Raw genomic sequence first — 20,877 nt, forward strand, 5'->3', positions numbered from 1 at the left:
GTCATCAAACTTGGGACGCTCTGAAATCATCGCACGAATCTCGTGATATCGATATGGGGAGGAAAAATTCGGTGATTCGTGGCCCTATTACGTATCATTAGTTGTGCACTGACATAAATAAATAAATAAATCACGTTGGCGGGCAAAAGGAGGAAGAGCCGCGCGACGTTGATTGGACAAAATTTCGCAATACGGCGCTAAGATTGGCGGACCGGTTTCTCTTTCGCACAAACAAAGAACAGCTACATACCTTCCTCTAGCTTCGTTTAGTCCATCTACCTCCTTTCTCTTCGTATCTTTCTCTCCGTCTCTCTTTCTCTTTCTCATTCTCTGCCCTCGGCCTCGCTTTATTTTCTTTCTTTCCGTCTTCCCCCCTGGCTTTTACCAGTCACGTCCTCCAACAGGTACTAGTACGTAAAATGTACTCACGACATTAGTTCTGTGCGAAACATGATTCGCGCGGCTGACCGACGTCTACCGTACTTGTTACACGTGTATTTCGAATCGTGTGCGAATTTGCCCCATTTGCTAAAACGCAGATGAAATGTAGCAGGAACAGTTAATATTTTAAAATACTTGTGACGTACACGCTACCGTTTATAAGGATTAAGACATATTCTGATTTTACCCTCAACACCCGATATACAGGATGGTTGGTAACTGGTGGTACAAGCGGAAAGGGGGTGATTCTACGCGAAAAAAGAAGTCGAAAATATAGAATAAAAATTTTTCCTTTGAGGCTTTGTTTTCGAGAAAATCGACTTTGAATTTTCGCTCGGTACGCGTGCACTTTATCACGTCTCGTTATAACGGATCCACTGTAGATCGTTGGAAAAATTAAAAAAAAAATTGTTATTCTATATTTTCGACTTCTTTTTTCGCGTAGAATCACCCCCCTTTCCGCTTGTACCACTAGTTACCAACCACCTTGTATATCGTTCATATTATCGAACGAGTCGTCGATCGATGAAAATTTGAAATGTACAAGTTGCTAGAGAAAGCGTTTGAACACGTGTGAGAAACTTTTTGCGAATATATTAGGTTGTTGGAAAAGTTTCTTTCGTTTTACGAGGAAATAATAGACGCGCAACGTTTTTTGTTTTTGTTGGGGTCATTAGATGTATAAACAGAGAAACGCGTGGATAAATTGTAAGGTAGAAAATATATTTTAATACAGAAGTGTAAGTAGGAATATAATTTGAGCTGGTCCAGATTCGCACGCTAACAGTGTTACCCTATAAATGAAAACCCCGAAGCCATCGTCGTCTGTCTACTGTCTATGGTCTGCCTTCGTCCCAGTCTGTTGTCTATACGCTGTCGATGGCTTCAGTGCTTGAGAAAATTAAAAAGACCAGATGTAGAGTTTCCTTAGAAGTGGTGAGCACTTCAATTGTCAAATTACGTACGGTCCATTTTGTTCTGTTGAGATAAACACCGCGACATTTCACACACTTGGTTTCACGTTTGTATGAAGGTGCACTGTTGTAAAAAACACGTTTGCGAAAGAAAGACACTTTTATCTAATGCATGTTACACGCAAGATTTTGGAATTCCATTGTCGTTGTAGCGAGACACAACTATCGCGATTACACTGGTAAAATTTCAAACTGATCCGAAAACGCGTATGAAAATGAGAAAATATCGTATTGGAGACTTCGCAAGGATCGTGGTATTTGGACTATCAATTATTCGCTATATCGGTAAACCAAAAGATCTAGCGAGATCGTTTCTCGTTTGATTCTATGTTCCAGGCAATTACTTACGCTGTGTACGAATTTTTCATAAACGATAAGCGTATTGTTTGTAACAAACGTCTCGTAGCTTCTGCATAGACTTATCTTCCGATTGGTATTCAATTCTGTTGCGAATTCTCCACTAAAGAGCAACCGGTCAGGTGAAACCGATCGCTCGATATCGCGTACCTCGAATGAATTAACGTTCAAGGTGGAGGAGGTTTAATAGATCGAGTGTTAGTGTAATCTAGCACTGTATTTGCACTTGTTGTATAAAAGTAAAGTCTGATGTTATGAACACGGCGGTAGTAGGATCTTGCTGGGAGTGAAATATTTCACCCGCACGGTACGAAGTCTGTTGTTGATGAACTGTCCTCCTACGTTGCTGATTCTCCCTACCAGCCGTTGGGTTTCGTCTGTCCATCGTGCCTTTCTGACTGATCTTTTCCCGGGGTTTTTTACCTGACCTCGGAGTCATTAGGTTTACAACTCGGGCAGGACATGTAATTCGGTATTTCTTAAAGAAGGGAATGGACCTGTCCTCTCCATAAACGGACGGCCACTCAAAATTCAGAACAAGTTCTATCAATACGATCATAACAGTCGTGTCTCATTACGATACTAACGAAATATCAAAAAGTTTCGTATTAACGCACATAATGTGTTTATTAAAAATTTTGCGTGGTAATTGTATAATAAATACTCTCATAAGCCACTGTATGTAAAACAACTATGTACAGGCAATATAGATACCGAAGTAATAATTACATAGAGAAGTTAGAGGAACTCGATTAACTAATACTAAATAAGTAATTCTCAATTTAGACTCGGATAAATCGCGACTGAAGTGTAGCGGGAATGCGTAATACGTCGAGTCTCTCTCTCTCTCTCTCTCTCTCCTCTCTTTACCAACCGAATTTCGTATATCTTCGCCTACAAACAGCGGTATATGGAAATATACTACGCCATAATTTTCTATTTTTTGCAAAATGTTATGTTTATATCTGGATATTTTTTCCTGATAGCGTTCCAGTTTTTATCTATTGGGTTGGCAACTAAGTGATTGCGGATTTTGTCATTAGGTGGTATTGTCACCATTTAGTTTCCAACCCGATAAATCGTCCGCATCGTTGAAAATTAGTTGGTGCACGAAATTCATCTTATCGTAATCCAAAATATTGTGTTAAAATTCTATATTATAGCGTCTGAAAGTATTTAGTAACGCGTTACGAATAGTCACCATGGCGGTTAACGTATTAACATTATGAGTAACTTGGAACGCTTAAAGCTTTTGAATATTCTACTCACGAAGTTAGACTTACGCGAAACATGATTTGTACGGCCGACCGACGTCCAGAGTAAGTACTCGTTGCACGTGTATTTCGATCGGTGTGTGGGCTCGCTCTATTTGGACAGAGTCCAACCTTTTTTCCAAAGATCTCAGTCCATGGGGAAAAGCGACGAGAGAAGTGTCTCTCGAGGGGATAAATCTTGTTTCGAATAAATTCCGCTCGCTCGTACGCTGGATTTTGTTGAACCTTCTTGGCGAATGTTTCCAGCCGCACGAAATTTAAGTCGCGTGCTATGGAAATCTCGTAGTCGCATATTTCGTTGATCCTTTCTGGTAGAATGTTTCGAGTCGAGCAAAATTTGAATTGTGTGCCAGCAAAATCTCGTAGTCGCGCGTTTCATCGATCCTTTTTGGCAGAACCTTTCGAATCAAAGAATAACATTGTAACCTCGGTAGACGCGCGTCTGAATGTTGCGGCTAACTGTCGAGGAAACGTAGCAGCTTGCAAGCTGGAATTTCGACGAGTTTCCAATGTAGCATTGTTAAACTGAGCTTACGGACTCTCGTGGATTTCAACATGGATTAATGACTCGTGATTTCGTTATTAAAACGCGTTCTCGAGGAACACTTGCGGCTTGTACGGACGATCCGACGATAGACCAAGAAGTTTCTTAATCTTTTAATTACGAGTCGAATTAATCCATCGAGAAGCAACGTTACGTTGACGATTTTCTTTGTGATTTCTTTCATAGTCGATCGCTTAGTTGGTCCTTTTTAAATCAAAAGATTACCAATGTCAAAGAAAGTGCAACTAAATGTTTCATCGTTATCCAATACTAGAGAAAGAGCAAGGAAATGATGGTTCACTATAGCCGCAAATGACGTTACGATGATAATATGAAAACGAAAGTCACATCGAGGTGAAAATTTCTGCTAAAGATTGTTCGATTTCTGCGAGTCTTTAAATAACTGTTTCAGCACGTGAAAGTCGCTCGATACGCTATACAGCTTATTAAACGATAGAGAAGGATGTTTTATTACGGGCCATGAGTCGGATGATGTTTTCATTTTTACGCAACGCGTTAGATAAGACACGTCTGTCTGTTAGCAGCTTTCGAGATGTTTGGACAGCTGACAATAGTACCGGTTTAATGACGTTTCAGCCTGCATACTTTATACTCGAGCAGCGTCACTTTGTTGCGAATGTCTTGCTCGGTTAGTCGCGTGAAAGCACCACGATCATTACGGTCAGTTGTTTGTTGATATAGCAGGTACGAACAATGGTTTTTGGTGGTTAATTTGACGAATGGCTCGCGATGTATCGTAGCTCTGGACATTAACTTTATTATCCTCTTGGCTTCTACCGTAAAGGGTACTAGCGTAAACCGTCGAAATCTCTGTATCTCTGGCGTTGCTTTTCGGCCAGAACGTATTAATCCTTGAACGAAGCGTTTTTCCAACTTTTTTCCTGTTGAGATTTTAATTCCCTGTCTCATGGTCTATTCGATCGAACGCTGTAAGTAGATCGTCGTATGTTCATTCGAATGTATCGTAACTCGATAATTAGATCAGTTGATATTATAAATTTGCAAAATATACGTAACATACAAGGATGTACAAAATGTTCAAAGTAAACACACATATTGCGTATTCGGATGTGCAAACGAGTTTCTACATGGATTTGAAACAAATTTTATTTCCATAACTTTTCGTCTCCTTGGTTGCGTTTATAAAAATTCGAATTTACAGAAATACTCACAGTCACAGAAGCGTTCTAGTTTCGTTCCGACCACTGTTACTCGTCTTTTGATTTAGGTTGCATCGATTTATTTATTTTTCTTTCTGTTTATCTTTGATTGGATTATTATAATCGTACAACGACATTGAGATCAGAATTCAACAAAAGTGTATTGTTCTTGCGATCTTCGAATATAATTCGTTGTTTATATGTTACGTTATACCTATTGAAGAAATAATAATGGTAACAATAATAAAACATGGATAAGTAAGTTTTTATTCGTTTCAAGATGCCCGTTAGAGACGTTCGGCACGAACACCGAGATATTACTAGTTTCTTTGTGATGTTAACGAGGTATGAGAAAGGGAAGTCACATGTCAGGTGTTAATCATTCACCCCTTACATACCAGGTAACACCAGCTATAGTACAAGTAGAAGACCAGTTGAGAATAATCGTGCATACATCTGAAAATCATTGCACGTCATGCGATTGTCGTGTTGAAGTTTTGTCGCACGCACGTGAAATCGATTTTCCATAAATGTACTCTTAGATATAACGCAACATTAATACTGACCTGGTGGCACGTAAATGAAAATTCACCGATGAAACTTTCATTTCCTCGCTTCCGATATACCAACATCGATAATTTCTTATCGCGATAGTTTGCAGTCTTGTACTTACGTTCGCCACTTTCAGTTTTTATACAGCTAAATTTAGCGCGATCATTCCGAGATTTATTTAAATTAGAGAAAAGAAATTGCGTTAGGATCGAACAATTTATCGGTGTATTTTCAAATTGAAACGAGTTATTCGATTTTACAATTATTTTGTTTTTACGTACATACGGAGTGTCGCAAAATATAGGGAATTTAGTGTAGATATCGAAATAATGAAAAGAGTTCGTAAATGCAAAAACGTTGATCGATTTTTAGTTTTCAAATTACGGACAATTTAGTTTTGCTGTAGAATCGCAAGTACAATATTCTGCAGCATTTTGCGTTCGACTATAATTGAAGCCGCCACGTTCACAGCTCTCGAATTTTTATGCCTGAATCGACTTCTTCTATTTAACAAAAAAAAAAGAAGGAGCGTTCTTTGGATTGTAACAAAATCGTTAGCGAAAAGTTGAAGTAAAAAATTACGTAAGAATGGTGGAAAGACTGCAGAAGATTACCAGCTGACAAATATCATAATATGTCAAGATCAATTCTATCTCGCAAAATTTAATTGCACTTTACACAGAACTCTAGAATTGAACTCTAGAAACTTTTATTTCAAACTTCCATGGTTACCAAATTATTATAGTTGAAATTTTTTCCAGTTCAAAGTTTCAAACTACCATTGTCTAGCATTTAGGTAATTGTATAATCGATATCAATTTCTTTACACTGTCATGCATAGCACAGAACTCGCTTTTAGCATGTTCTGTATCTGGCTAAAGATAAAACCTTCGTCGAACACATACGCTTCTTCGCCCCTTTCTCCAGCAAAAAGTATGTAAAATCTGAGGCTAAATATAAGTGAGTTTCTAGAATTCAGACCATTTGTGATATCTGTATGGCTGGATGTCGTAACGTGAGTTTTTAGAATTCACTTACTACAGAAGATACAAAGATACATTTTGTTAAAAATTTTTTATTTCACCAAATTGTTTTTTTCTCAAAAAGTATTCTTTGCGGTAAGATGTGAAGCTCGATAGAAAATTATTAAAAATTTCTTAACACCTATATATATAATAATATGACTGGATTTTTATTAGACAAAATAATGACTTTCATAGATACAGATCTCAAAATAGCAACGTTTTAAATGTGCCACCCTTTCAACAGATTGACAACATATAATTTTGCACGATATACAAATTTTACCCAATACGGAGATTTTATACGAAAATTATTTTTTTACCGCATGAAAACATACAAATCACATTAATGTAGCGATCAACGTTCGATTGGTATCGTTCGATCATAGGATCATAGGTGTTATTGACGATCTTTCTCCACGTAAAACGCTTAATATAAATTGTACTTCAATATTAAATAACATAAATAAATTATATAAAATAATTATTAATATTAATAACATTAATAAATAATATTAAATAATACCAATTTTACGGGTTATGTCAACGATAAATATAGCAACAAAATAAAGTGACCGTGATAATACCAATGAATAATAACAACGATAATGATAATATCGACAATGATCGTACTACGATAAACATTCTATCGTAACAAATATCTTTTCTGCCGAATGTTTCGCCAGATTACTAGTTACAATTCTGTTTAATCCGTGCAGCGTGACGGTGGAGGTGTATCGAAACGTCGCGATCCGGTCGTGGTAATTCGAGCGTGCAAGCGCAGGATATAAAATCGCGAAATCGTGTTTAACGTTGTCGATGGTGCTCGGAGTGGTCCGAGAGTTGTACCGGAGACCGTGACGTAAGTCCCGTTTCCTGTTTGCCCTGATCGACCCGACTAAGGTACGACCGTCGACCTGCAGACTCTTTTTTTCCATCGATGTCGTCTCTCGATACCCATCTTCATATATATATATATATTTATTTATCTATTTATTTATTTACAACAAACTAACTCGTCGAACAAGGAGCAGAGTGTCAACGATACGATCAAAAGGAAATTCAGTCGTTTAACAAACGACTAACAAGACCGTTTCAGTTTAATAATCACGAGTGGATCTCGAGTGGCACACTTCGATTTCGATGAGCTTTTGCAAGGTGATAGGAATATATATATATATAATACGGTTTTAGATTTAGATGGTAAATAGCTTTGCTTCAATTTTGTCAAGTTCGTGATATTTCCAATGTTCTTCACGAGCTCTTACGAAACGATAGCGGTTAAAATAAGAAAGTTGAGTAGAATGGCAAAGTGGAGATACGCGATTCGGAACGTAGGTAGCTAATCGCTTTTTGTTAAAGATAGACAACATTTATAAGAGAAGTTTGTGAAATTTACGACTTTTTCTGGATTTTTGTGCTTTTTATGCAATGCCTTTCCTCCTTGGTCATATGGTAGTATCGTACAATTTTGGTTAACGATCTATAGTCGAAGCAACGGTATTCGTGATAAACGAGAGAGAGTTTTGTCAGTCGTAGAAGCTATGAGAAACTTTTGTCCTTTAAGGGCTAAGGTTGCAGTTTAAACGTATCTTCTCATTGCTATGTTAGTTTAGTTTGCATTTTTAACGATGGTTAGCATTTCTTAATCGAGTTACCACGGTCCATAGAGTTTTGGCGAGATGTTGGAGAAATTTCAACATGATGACGTGATGACGTATATGGCAGCATACGTTGTTCGAAGTTTCTTTTACAATATACAGTATAATTACAGTTTACAGTATATTACTTTTACAATTTTTATGTATATGAGGTGGATAGGTCGTGGTGGTGTGTAAGATTTTTTGTGTCTTCATCCGGGTTGGAGGAGGATTTTCTTCCAACCATCCAACCGCTCTCCCCCCTTCTTCTCATCTAGGAATCGTGAAAAACAAGACTGAGGTGTAAGTGTTGTGTCCGCGATGATTGTATATGCTGGGGCTGTAGATGTCGCTTGCTAGGGTACTGCTATTTTTCTTCTAATTTAGAACGCGTGGAAGAAAAATAGGAAACTACGAGCGCCGGGATTCGAACCCGGGTCCCGAACGTTCGTAACCTAAGGCTCTAACCACTGCACTACCATCGTCCGGTAGAAGTTAGTGTCGAGTGGCGATATTTTGTTGTCGAGTACCGCCACAGGACTATGAGTGCCGGGATTCGAACCTGAGTTTGGAACGTTCGAAACCAATCACGCTAATCACAGCGCTACTGTCGTCAAGGTAGAAACCGTTGGCAAATTTGCCGCTACATATATTTGAAACTTTGAAAAACACTTTGAATTTTGTAATAATTAGCGTAAAGCATATGTTTAAAGTTTTGCACAACACGGATGAGGAAAATTGAATCGTCACTGAATACGTTAAGATATCACCTAGAACTTAAGTCCAATTTGAAATGTGATACTTCTTAATCGTCATTGGCCATTAAAAATGAATGCATCGCACGTTAAAGGCTGCAGATTTAAATACGAAACGAAAGATATTCATTCTGCGTGACTGATTTTAATTTCATTCTTACTCGTGTCGCGTTGAAATTTCGTTAGTCCGTACTTAAAGTATGTGAAGAATCTTAATTAATTAAATTAGCGAGCGTTCAATTTCCGATGGAAGCCAGCCCTATAATATAATTTCCAACGGTTATTCACCGACGCGATGGAAAAATTGAAATTCTATGTAGTTATCGCATTCCTGTTATTTACGGCGCCAGTATATCGTAATATCGTAACGAGCTTTCGCGAGAACTTCATTGAGGACGTTGAAGCTGCAGCGCGGTGATGTTAGCGTCGATCTCGAGAACTTCGTTTCGTAAATCAATCCGGCGTGAAAATAAACGGAAGATAAGGGAACGTGTGGGTTGCGACTCGAGATAGAGACTTGGCGGATTTTGCGAAGAGAAACGAATATTTGTCCTTTGAACGTGTATTAATTGCACGACTTGATGTATGAGAGTATTTCGAAATTTTTCTATTTTTTTCATATACACTATCGAGTCTAATGTGAGTCGAAAGTTGCTTGGTAGAATATTGCTATCAAGAAAGATAAGCTTGCTTCTACCTACACGCATAGTCTACGCAATTTGGCAGGATACGTAGAACACATATTCGTACGAACCACTTACCAAATGATTTACGAGGCAGTTGAAGATAATTTTTCTCGAAATTTACAAAAACTTCCCGATCATTGTATTTAGCTGTTTTCGTTGCTTTCAGTTCCAGGAAAATTTCGTAGCTCGATCTATCGTTGATAATTATATTTCGTTTATGTCACAAGACTAACATAAATATATGGCAGTGGGCTTTGTTTTAATTCTTGTCAGACCAACGAAGCGATATTTCCCAAGACATCTCCTTTTTTGGATATTACCGAAATCTAGTAAAACGTCATTATAAGTGGGACTGCGTCTGTTATTTGAAAAATTACGTTTGATCTATTTTCTCTTCACATTTGGATATATCGTATCAGTAGGCTATTTTTCGAAGAGAAATCCGCTTTGGAAAAGCTAGCCAGTCCCTGTAAGACCAGGTTCCCAGCGGGATAAACAAATAGCTAGCCAGCCTGCAAATATATTTGTTGGATATAGTTTACAGGATATAAATCAAATAAAATAAATGCATTTAGTATATGATATGTATTATTTATATTAATACGAGTAAAGCGTAGATATAATAAATATACAACAATACATCGAATGGTCAGTTTTTTAAGAAAGTGAAAAAAGCAAGAAATGTACATTTTTCAATTTGAGGTAAAAAGCTTCGTACGAAAGATTGTTAATTACTTGCTTATTTAGCAACGAGACAAATAATTTTCTTTGACAATTTACTTGATAATTCTTGGCTCTAGTTTCTGATATGATGTTGTTTATCATTAAAGAAATTGTTACAATAACTTCAGAATCTCTGTGTAGAATTGTAACATTGATATTCTCGTATACTATAACTTTATCGAATAATTACGAGCGCCATCCTAGTACATAATTCATATTTCTACAAATTTGACGAATATCTCAAAATTAACGATTCTTAATATGTGTCTTTTCTGTAGCAAACCGAGGATATCGCGTAAAGAAATTTTTATTAAACACGTACCTGTACAAAGAAATAGTTTCTTTAAAGCAAGATAAGGAATATATCAAGAAATATATAAATCTTGCAAGGATACGTAAATCATCTACTATCGATATATTTGTCATAACTATAATTTATAATTCTTACCAATATCATCAATATTACGATAATACGATGTCGTTACGATTTATTTATCCAAATGCATCGATGTCAGTGCAATTTGATCGAAAATTTTGGCGAATTAAAATTGAACTGAACAAGAGAGAGAGTTTACGGTATTTGGGTTGCGAATGTTATAGACATTTGCCTGTTTCGATTTCGACACTGTCACGGAGTTCGACGTTCCATAAAATAAGAGACTTGCCATTTCACCAGTAGAACATTGTTTTTGAACCGTGTAGCCTCGTGTTGGTTCGTGTTGGTACAGGTAGAGAGGAGGCAACGATCGTACGATAAACTATCGGCATTCTGATCGTCAGTTTTTTCGATATGACTTGGAAGATACAGATACTTGGTGGAGAGATTACTTAATCCGGAATGGTGTAGTTTGGTGGTAGGCGTCCTTCGAACGCTACGTTCCATATAAATTTATTGTTCCGCGCAAATTGTGGCCGTGAGGTGAGGCCATTGGTCCGCTAACGTTGGAAAGTTCCTTACGTTTGCTCGTTTCTAGCCGCGCGCGTTGACGATAGAACAGAGCATGACCACTGCTTTGTAAGACTTTCGACGATATTTTCACTCGTGCAAGACGATTCGAATATCTTGCCAGTTTTATTCGTCGATTTAAGCGGAGTTCAAACGATAGAGCGATCGCTAAAATGGCCAAACATTATGAAAAAATATCCACTTATCACGACACTTGATCTGTAAAAATATACACGTTAAATTCCTATTTATATTTGCATATTTTAATCTTTTTCTTTCTTTTTTTTGGTAATTGTTCTCTATTCGATATAGTTGAAAGTGCGTTGCACGCACAGAATGCACAAGCCTATAGCGTCAATAATATCCAGTTTCTCTTGTAATTTTATTTTCGTCCTTCGTATTGGTTTCGTGGACTCCTCGTAACGATGTTTGTAAAACGTTTCCCCGCTTTGAAGCTTCCCATACGACGAAGCGAGTGATTTGTATTATTACGACGAATGTGATTTGCTTTTTGATTATAATCTTTTATAAAGTACATTATTTAGTTTAAGCAACTGGATTTCACCTACGATCCACTAATTCCCGACAGGATGAATTTGGGGGAAATAATTAGCCTCGTTGTACGTGTATTCAAGTATTTCGAATCCAATCGCAGTTATGAAAGAAAAAATGTTGGAGCGTAAAGAGCAGATTTTATATCAAAATAATTTTGTGTCAAATCAAAGTTACAAATTTCATTGCATAAAGGCTTATACAAAACGATTTTTATACAAAACGACAGAGGCGAAGACCTTTTTCTAAATCGATTACATTGAACGATACGAATTATTTGATAGTTTTAGTTTCGTAGCGCGATTTACGTTTGTTCGAACTTCGATATTTTCTCTTTCGAAGATTCGAAAGAAATACGAGTTACAATTCGTTAGCCTATTTTTCATTTATGCAACTGCTGCTAAGTTATAGCCTCGGTTATAAAAGTTATACGTCGATTCGATAGTCTGCTGTCATTCAATACAATTCCTTCCTTGTAATACATACCTAGCTACTTGTTGAAAGCAGATACATAATTAGAGCAAAAGATCATGCGGCATGTTATCTTTTTCGACTCGTATAGGTATACATAAAACCAAAGCTGATTAATATTGCAGGGCACTTGTTATTGATTAGATAATCTCGTTGCGCGTCGTGAATACGAAATCGTTTTTTAACATATTGAAGCAAGCAGCCGATGATAAATACGTTATCTATTTTATTTAAATTACCTATGGCAACTTGGTTTATTATCTTCGAACAGATGCGCTCTGAATACATTAAACAAATTTCTATGGCTTATAAATAATTGTATTATTTGTACTTTAGAAAGTTACTCCATCGTGTGTTTAATTTTGAAACGATCGTTTGCATAAAAAGTATCGTTCGATATAAGTATGACAATATTTTGTTTGAAGGGGCAGAATTTTCATGTTAATATCGAGATTAAAGCAGCCACTTAACCCAGTTTTATTCAGCTCTGGAAATAAGGAAATTATATTTTAAGCTATCGTATCTACCTTTCTGTTTTAGTTAATGAATTTTTATACGGCATATGATACGAAATTCTTTCGTTGATAATGGTTACTTAATACCATGCAAGTTGAACCGTAATTATTCGATACGGATTATATCAGACTTTTATTTATCAATAGGCTGCCGGGTTTTACATATTTATGGGAAATTTGGAACGTACATAACAGGAGAAAAATATACACGATACGTAAGATATAATATTTAGTAGATAAAAACATTCTCTACCTATATACCACATCTTTATTATATTCGTAAAAACATGATTTTGTACAAATATAATACTATTTTGTATAAATCTATTAATCATGTTAATCTAACTTAAGCGTTTGAAAGGAAAAATATTTCGTCGAGGAATACCTGTTTCATTGACTTTCCACGAGTGTGTTAGCTTGTTTCGAGTAACTTCAGCGTTTTAGAACTTTCGTCCAACTAAAATGCGACGCTAGTAAATTTAACGCCGCTATCTCTTCTTGAGCACCCCTGTAATTACGGCCATAATTAGACATATTACTAGACGTTTCAACAAAGTTATAATCGACGAGATTAGAGTAAAGTAACTACTTTCGACTTTGAATACCGGTAGGAGTAATTAAAACATTCCAAATTTGATAAACCAACCAAACGAAATCGAACGTGTATAGCGATTTTGTGTAACCCTGCGCATTGCCAGCAACGCGTTTTTACGCGATCACCAGCTTCTTACACGATAATTTATTTACCGATAATATTAGCGAATCGATAAGTTACGAATTGTAGATAACAAGTTTCTTATCTACGAGTTTGTAATTTTACCTTAAACGGAATAGACGAGTGTCACACGAAATAATTTCTCGACATTAATCGCTTGTAATTTATAAGTTATCGTTGATGTAATTATTCGCTAATAATATTAATGGAATTGCGCGCAGCAGGGCCTATACGGCATTGTAAATTCGGAATTTGGTAATATTATTAAACGTTGTTTATTATTATGCAAGAGGTGCTAACAATTAAATTTCCTGTTTCCTCGTTCTCTTTCTTCTTTTTATTTTCTTTAACGAGAACCAGTGGAACGAAGAACAACGTTTTATGTACAAACAGAGGCGGCGATACTCGAAATTGCAGTTAAAGGGAGGAGGAAAGAGAGAGAGAGAGAGAGAGAGAGAGAGAGAGAGAGAGAGAGACAGATATTGATGATCGGGAAGAATATATTTTCGGTTTTCAGTTTCCATGGATATCCGATCGCCTTCGTGCGGAAACAACTGGCCAGTAATTAGATTACACGCTAATTGATAAATAATTCCATTGTAAATGTATTACTTTTTAATCAATGGCCACTCGATATTACCGGCCCGTAAATTCATTGATCGTAATGAAATCGCAAATATTTATCGGGAAACGTATTCGTTGTAGCTTCGCCGCGAACCGTGTTTTCGCGCTGGTAGCTGCTATTCATAACTATTACACGATCGTGTATTTATCTTGAAACGCTAGATCAAATCGGAAGAACCAGAAGGGGAATAAATCCAGTTTTATAACGTAGAACCTAGTAATCGTTTTCGATTGCTTTGTTTTGCTTGAATCGATCAGATTAGCGGAAGGAAAAGAAAGTTACAGGATTTACCTGTGCAATTTTATTTCGTTGTTTCGCTTGGCTAACGAGGGCAAACGCGTAAGCTATAGTAAAATCGGTATTTAATTCATTTTCACAATAGAATTCTTTGATAGAATTTTTAATAAAACGTACGACTGAATTAATCTTATTCGATGACGTTAGGAGTTAGAAAGAGAACGAAAATGGACGAAGAAAGTTCAGCGTATTATAATGTGTAGCTTTCTATGTTGTACAGTCTCTGCTAATATCGTTCTAGTTGAAAATCGTGGAAACGAATTATCAGTTGAATTCGATTAAACACTAGAAATACCACACCAATCAAACCGACTGGTTTTACAATTTTATTTTAAAATTCCTACTACATGTTATATTTTTGTTCCGCAAAGATGTAATGACTGTCGCAACGATAGCTAAAACAATAATATTATGAATTTTGTTTTGTTTTTTATGTATTCAAACTAAAAATAATTTTGTATTAAGGTTACTAATATCAATACCAGTCAAAATGTAAAGGGATCCTGCAATCTGTTTATCGAACCCCAATTAACCAGTTTCCTCGTTTTGTACAACTTGCCACACGCTTCTAAAATTTTTACTGCGTATCATTCGATATGATGATATCAGTTATCAGGAAAATTCCTTATCGATCGCTAGATGCTAACGCTAGAAACACCACACCAGTCAAAATGATTGGCTCTGCAATTTTATAAATGTGTCAACCCTCATTTAGGGATCCCGGATGGATTAATAATACCAAAAATGTACTACATAACACGGAATTGCTTCTGTAAGAATGTAATAAATCAATAAATATAAAAATATTCTATTATTACGTATTTTTTAAAAACCAGTTATTTTGACTAGTTTTGGTAGAAATAGCTTCTTGTTAACTATCGGTAGTTCTAGTGTTAGTAGTGTTGACGAACGCGGATGAAATAACTCGACGCTGCGATAATTCGCAATTATATTTCTTCTTTTGTAGTCTTTCGTTCTTCGTCCTCTAATTTCGTCGTTCGTATTCGAAAAAGTAGTTTTAAACACATGTGCGGTATACTTGTACGAAATCTTCTTCGTCATTGATAAAGATTAGCCTCCAGTACGATGTTTTCCAACCATTCTTGAATCTTTACCATCTTTTCGTAATTATCGAACAACGTGCAACGTCATCCGCGTAAAAACCAACTCGTATTTGCATAAAGAAGTATTTTTAATAGGACTGCGTATTATTAGTCGCTAGTGGAAGTTGAATCGTAATCACTAAGCAAGTCAAGTTGGAGGGATTCGTTTCTGAGAGGAACGGGGAATTCCCCGGAAAGATATTATGGACGAGAAAAAGTGCATCGAAAGGAGGACGGTATATATAAACGTTCTGTATCTATAAAAAAAGGTTAGTTTCAAGTTTCCATGAAACGTTCAATTGTGAGAAAGTTGTCTGATAGTTTTCACGAAACGTTCGTTCGTTGAGTCGTTCGATTGCTGGATGTTAAAAACGCGTGTTTAATCTGGAAATTAAGCGAAAGATTTTAGCGTAAGATCGATTCACAACGTAATGTAGAATTGCTCTTCTATGAAAAACAAAGAGCGTAACTTCTATTATTAATAAATAACACAATAAATTATTATCAACAGGTAGCTTATGATCTTCGCTTCCATATTCACGTTCCATATTCACGTATCCTGGTACCTTTAAATCTCCCGTAAATGCGTAAAAATCCACAGTCTAATCTGTGGTGGAAATGCGTTTCCGAAGAGGAAAAAAGGAAATTCGGAGAGCGTTAAAAACTTTTTTTTCGGAGCTTGGATGATTCTCTAAAGTTAAACACACGCGAGTTACGTAAATGTTGCGCGACACCAGAAAGAGGATCGACAAATAATCGCGTTTCATTAACCCGACGCCGTCTCGGCGTAAGCGTAAATAATCGGCAGTGGGCAAAGCATGCAAATAATCCGTGACTCGATTCACAGTCTCGGCCGTGGACGTGGGAAAGTGAACGAGCGATGGAAAAAGAACAGATAGGAAGCGGCTTGTCACTCGACGACAAACGACGTCGTCGTTCGATCCAGCTTAGAGGAAAATTGCTTTCCTGTCCCTTGAAAAAGTACATCGTGCTTTTTTCATAATAGATTGCGTTTCCATGTAGTAGGTACGTACGTTTTAATACGCGTGATACACCTGTCTATAAAAGTATTCGGACGTTTGTACGAACTTTTCACGAATAAATACATATTACGCGTGTGTGTTACAGGAAACGTTTTGAAAACGTTTATCACGATTATATCGATATGTATATCTATATACAGGGTGGTTGGTAACTGGTGGTTCAAGCGGAAAGGGGGTGATTCTACGCGAAAAAAGAAGTCGAAAATATAGAATAAAAATTTAAAAATTTAAAAATTTAAAAATTTTAAAAATTAAGAAAACAACGTCAATCGTGACAACGCTCCACAGTGAGATCCGTTACAACGAGACGCGATAAAGTGCACGCGTACCGAGCGAAAATTCAAAGTCGATTTTCTCGAAAACAAAGCCTCAAAGGAAAAATTTTTATTCTATATTTTCGACTTCTTTTTTCGCGTAGAATCACCCCCTTTCCGCTTGTACCACCAGTTACCAACCACACTGTATATATATGTCGGAGATGAAAGAACACCGGAGCCTTTGGAATTTTGGATAATCCCGCAACATTGTAATCTAGAGTCTACCATAGCTGTAATTAAACAATTGTAGTTATTCAATTCGATTGTAATTGTTCGAGACTTGTGATAATGTGCTTGGGCTCGAGGCGACAGCCAGTCGGTATGGAGTAAAGGTATTGCAACGGTTTCTGTCCCGTGGCTCGCCATACGTAGACCCTATTCTTCTGGTATGATGGTTACCAGATGCCGACGCATCTCCACAGTACATGTTCAGCTAGCCTGAGCGCCGTTATAAACATTAAGATCTAGTTACCTAAGGTCCTTCAAACAGACAAACAGTCTTTGTCCCAACTACAGGAAGATAAGGGAGATCTATTTTTCAACGAACGACGCTTCCCGCTAGCGACCTTCCCTCAAGGACGGCTAGCATCCTTTTCTAGCCACCACATGGAAATTGACCAATTAACAGCAACGTCAATTTCCCTCACTTTCTGAACGAAGGCTATCCTCGACGAATCCGATGATCTCGTGTCCTTAGACACACCCCGTCATAGTTTTCCTCTGCAGCATCATCGCGACGGAAAGTGATTCTCTCGTGAGGTCTCATTAGCGAGTTACATAGCGTCTTTACGCTCGGTGAATATTTTACGTTTTAACAAAGAGCTAGTTTAGTAATACTTGTATCGTAGACGAGTAAATCGAGTCCAACTTAGACTTTGGAAGAAAGTACATTTGTTATCCCGTTGACCGCGGATTCGTTTTCGACCCTAAGATCATTGTCATTAGTGTCTAATCACCGCGGTTACTTGTCAGTTCTAGAATATCCACACTTGTATTAATAATCATATTTGCACTAGTCAATGTCTTCTCTATTGCATAACAACAATGTGTAATCCTAATGAAGATTCGTTTCACGCCCCTAACCCTAATTCTAATGTAAACCCGATATATATATTTCGCAAAGATTATAAAAATACTTAAAGAGTGGTCCCAATATTATGATTTCGTCAGATTATTTCGGTTTATTGGTTTTATTTGTTTAAGACGATTATTTATGTTGCATAGAAATTTTACTAAATGTACGTTTGCAGTAAATACATAGCAATTTCTATACACAGCTATCAGATATACTAGCTACTAGAATGTATTTGCGCGCCACTATATTTGTTATAGCATTTGCATAGTGATTAATTAGGTTCGAGTATATTAAATTTCGTATCATTTAATATACTCAACACAAATATAATTATACAAATGGAGTGTAGAATCCGACAAGAAAAAACGTTTCATTGGAAGATGAGGGTACGTGCAAATACTTTTTTTAGCCACTGAATATTTTCAGATTCATTTCGAATTTGGTCAATATGATCATGACAGTGGAGTTTCATTACGACGCTAATGGACTTTCAAAATGTTTTATGTAACACAAACAATATCTACATAAAACTCGTCTACAGTAAGTGCTCGTATGTGTACTCTCGTGAGCCATGGTACATCGAAGCGAAGCCTCGAGACGTTTGAACGTTCGATTCTGAAAACTAGATTCGACGGCTTTCCAACTTCCAAGCCGTGATGCGGTTTAACTGGTCGGTAAATATTAGGATTGTACGTTGGGGCGTTAATAGGGTTCAACTCCGAAATATTTCACACATCGTGGCCATGGAGTAATGCGTGGAGAATTCGTGAAAGACGAACAGGATGGAAAAGCGAAGGAAGAGTTTGTTGAAAGTAAAATTTTGACTATCGCCGTATCTATCGTTAAATCGACGTGTGAAACTGGCGTTTTTGTTAATTTGTATTTTTTTCCATTGGTCCTTGTTATATCTAAAAGCGAACGTAAAGAAACGAAGTAATCTTTCGTGTGTTCGGTTGCGAAGAAACCAAACAAAGTATTTAAATATATTTCTGTAGAATTTAATTTCAGAAATACGTGTTCTATTTCAAATCGACAATCGTTCGTCGAAGTGATTTCACTTCAATATTAAAAAAAAAAAGTAACGTTGAGTTTGAAATATTAAAGTACTAAACGTATCGGAATTGAGGCACTTGTGGTTGAAATTTTAGTTGTTTAGTGATTGCTTCTGGCTTGAATATAGTACGGTATTTGATAGAAATAAGATTTGATATCGATCGATTGTTCGTACTTTGACGCGCGCTATTCGAAAGTACATAACACCATATAAAAAGATAGCGATTTATATAAAAAGCGTGATTTATATGGTAAATCAGAGATATGTATACGGTACAATTTTTTATATGCTCGAGTTTTCGTTTTGTAGGAAATAAATTTTGTAGTGGGCCGAGTGTGCGTGGACGTCACAAAAAACCAGAATAAATGGTCTGTGACACAAACCTACTATGTCTATAGGAACTGCAAAAATATCTACTATTTTTGGTGTTTTTTAAATAAGCGTATAAAAAGCTTTTTATAATTGAAAAATAAATGGTTCACGCAAACGTTTAAAAAATTGAAAGATAAATCAAGTTCTTTCATTTTGTGACAAATTGGATATATTTATTTACAGATTTTTAGGTAGAAATTTTCAAGGCATTTCCCTACATTTTAGTAAGGTTAATAAGAGGCGATAGATTATAAATTTATAATAATTATTTCATAAAATAAGCAAGATTTGCGTAGTTATAAGAAACAAATACAATGAAATTAAATCGCTTGCTTTCGAATCGTACGTCGCATCTAAATGTAAAATATATAAAATAAAATAGAGATGTAATAAAATGTCGAAGCGCAATTGTTCGTACGTTACATATAAATGTAAAAGAGATCGATAACGCATAATAAAATATCAAAGCTCGATTGTTCATAAATTATACATCGATGTAACAGAGATCTATAATATGCAATAAAAAGGCCAAAGTTTAAGCAATTAATATTTTACGTATCGTCTTGTATTTAATTTAATCACTTTTCATAATGATCCTCTCGCAATTAAACCTGCTATTAGTTCTTCGTATATGCATAATTCAGTTCTGCGCTCGTTTCAACAAATAAGAAGATTTTTAATATCGTAACGGGAAATTTATCGTAAGATCGAGACAGGAAATCGCGCATATTAATAACGATTGTTTTATGTTTCTCTCGAACTTAAAGAAGTCGTTTAACGATACAAAAACGCGAATTTTGTCTGAATCAATCTTCGTATCGAGCCTCGAACTACTAAACTCGTTAAACCGACGAGTTTTCTTTATTTTTTTCCTTTTTCTGCAATCAAGAATACACAGGTGTTTTTACAAAATTAACTTTGACCCTTATGAAGCGTACATACTTATTTTACTTTCATCGTGTCGCTTTAATTATAATTATTTACACATAACGCGCGTTTTACTTCTCTTACTGGCAACTACTCTTTTTGCAGCTACCAACGTCTAGATGTTTTTACAAAATTAATCTCAGCTTCTCTTGAACGTATACACCTATTTTTTACATTCGTCGTATCATTTCAATCGCAATTATTCGCACACGATACACGCCAGAACCTTGTTGCCCTAATATTAAATATCACCTGCGAAATTAATCTCATAAAACTATTTTTACCGTATATACGCTGTATTATTTCACCAAAAATTACTTTGACACGGTTTGATCTTCAGCCCGCGAACGCTACCTTGACACATTTTTAACCACGTACTTACACGTCTCTGTCTTCGTTTCATCCGCTAATGATCATTACGAGTAGATCCTAAATATACATATAGAAAGGGACAGGCGGGGTTGGAGGGCGAGAAGAGGCGGAAAATAGGGTGTCGGATCGACGACGAACCGTGACATCGTCGCGTCGCATTCGCCGGACGCCTGTGTTCGTGGTTCGCCGCGGTGAGACGGCGTGTTAGCACGATGCCAAGAATCTAAATGCGTATTCTAAGTCCCAGCGTGTAGTCGGCCTTGACCCTCACGGGCGGAAGAGACACGCGACGTAACGCCGGAAAGTTCTACGCGCCGCGCCGCGCCGCCCGCGCCGTCTTAAAT

At 36.7% G+C, this 20,877-nt stretch overlaps 1 protein-coding gene across 5 annotated transcripts in view; it reads left to right on the forward strand.

Annotated features, from left to right (window-relative positions):
- Positions 1–20,877, forward strand: part of wge (BAH domain and coiled-coil containing protein winged eye) — a 346,446-nt gene that overhangs the window by 18,997 nt on the left and 306,572 nt on the right. The gene's annotated exons all lie outside the window — the stretch shown is intronic.

Source organism: Bombus flavifrons, chromosome 1, assembly GCF_040668555.2.
Source record: "Bombus flavifrons isolate JBK064 chromosome 1, iyBomFlav1_principal, whole genome shotgun sequence".
Classification (NCBI taxonomy): Eukaryota; Metazoa; Arthropoda; class Insecta; order Hymenoptera; family Apidae; genus Bombus; species Bombus flavifrons.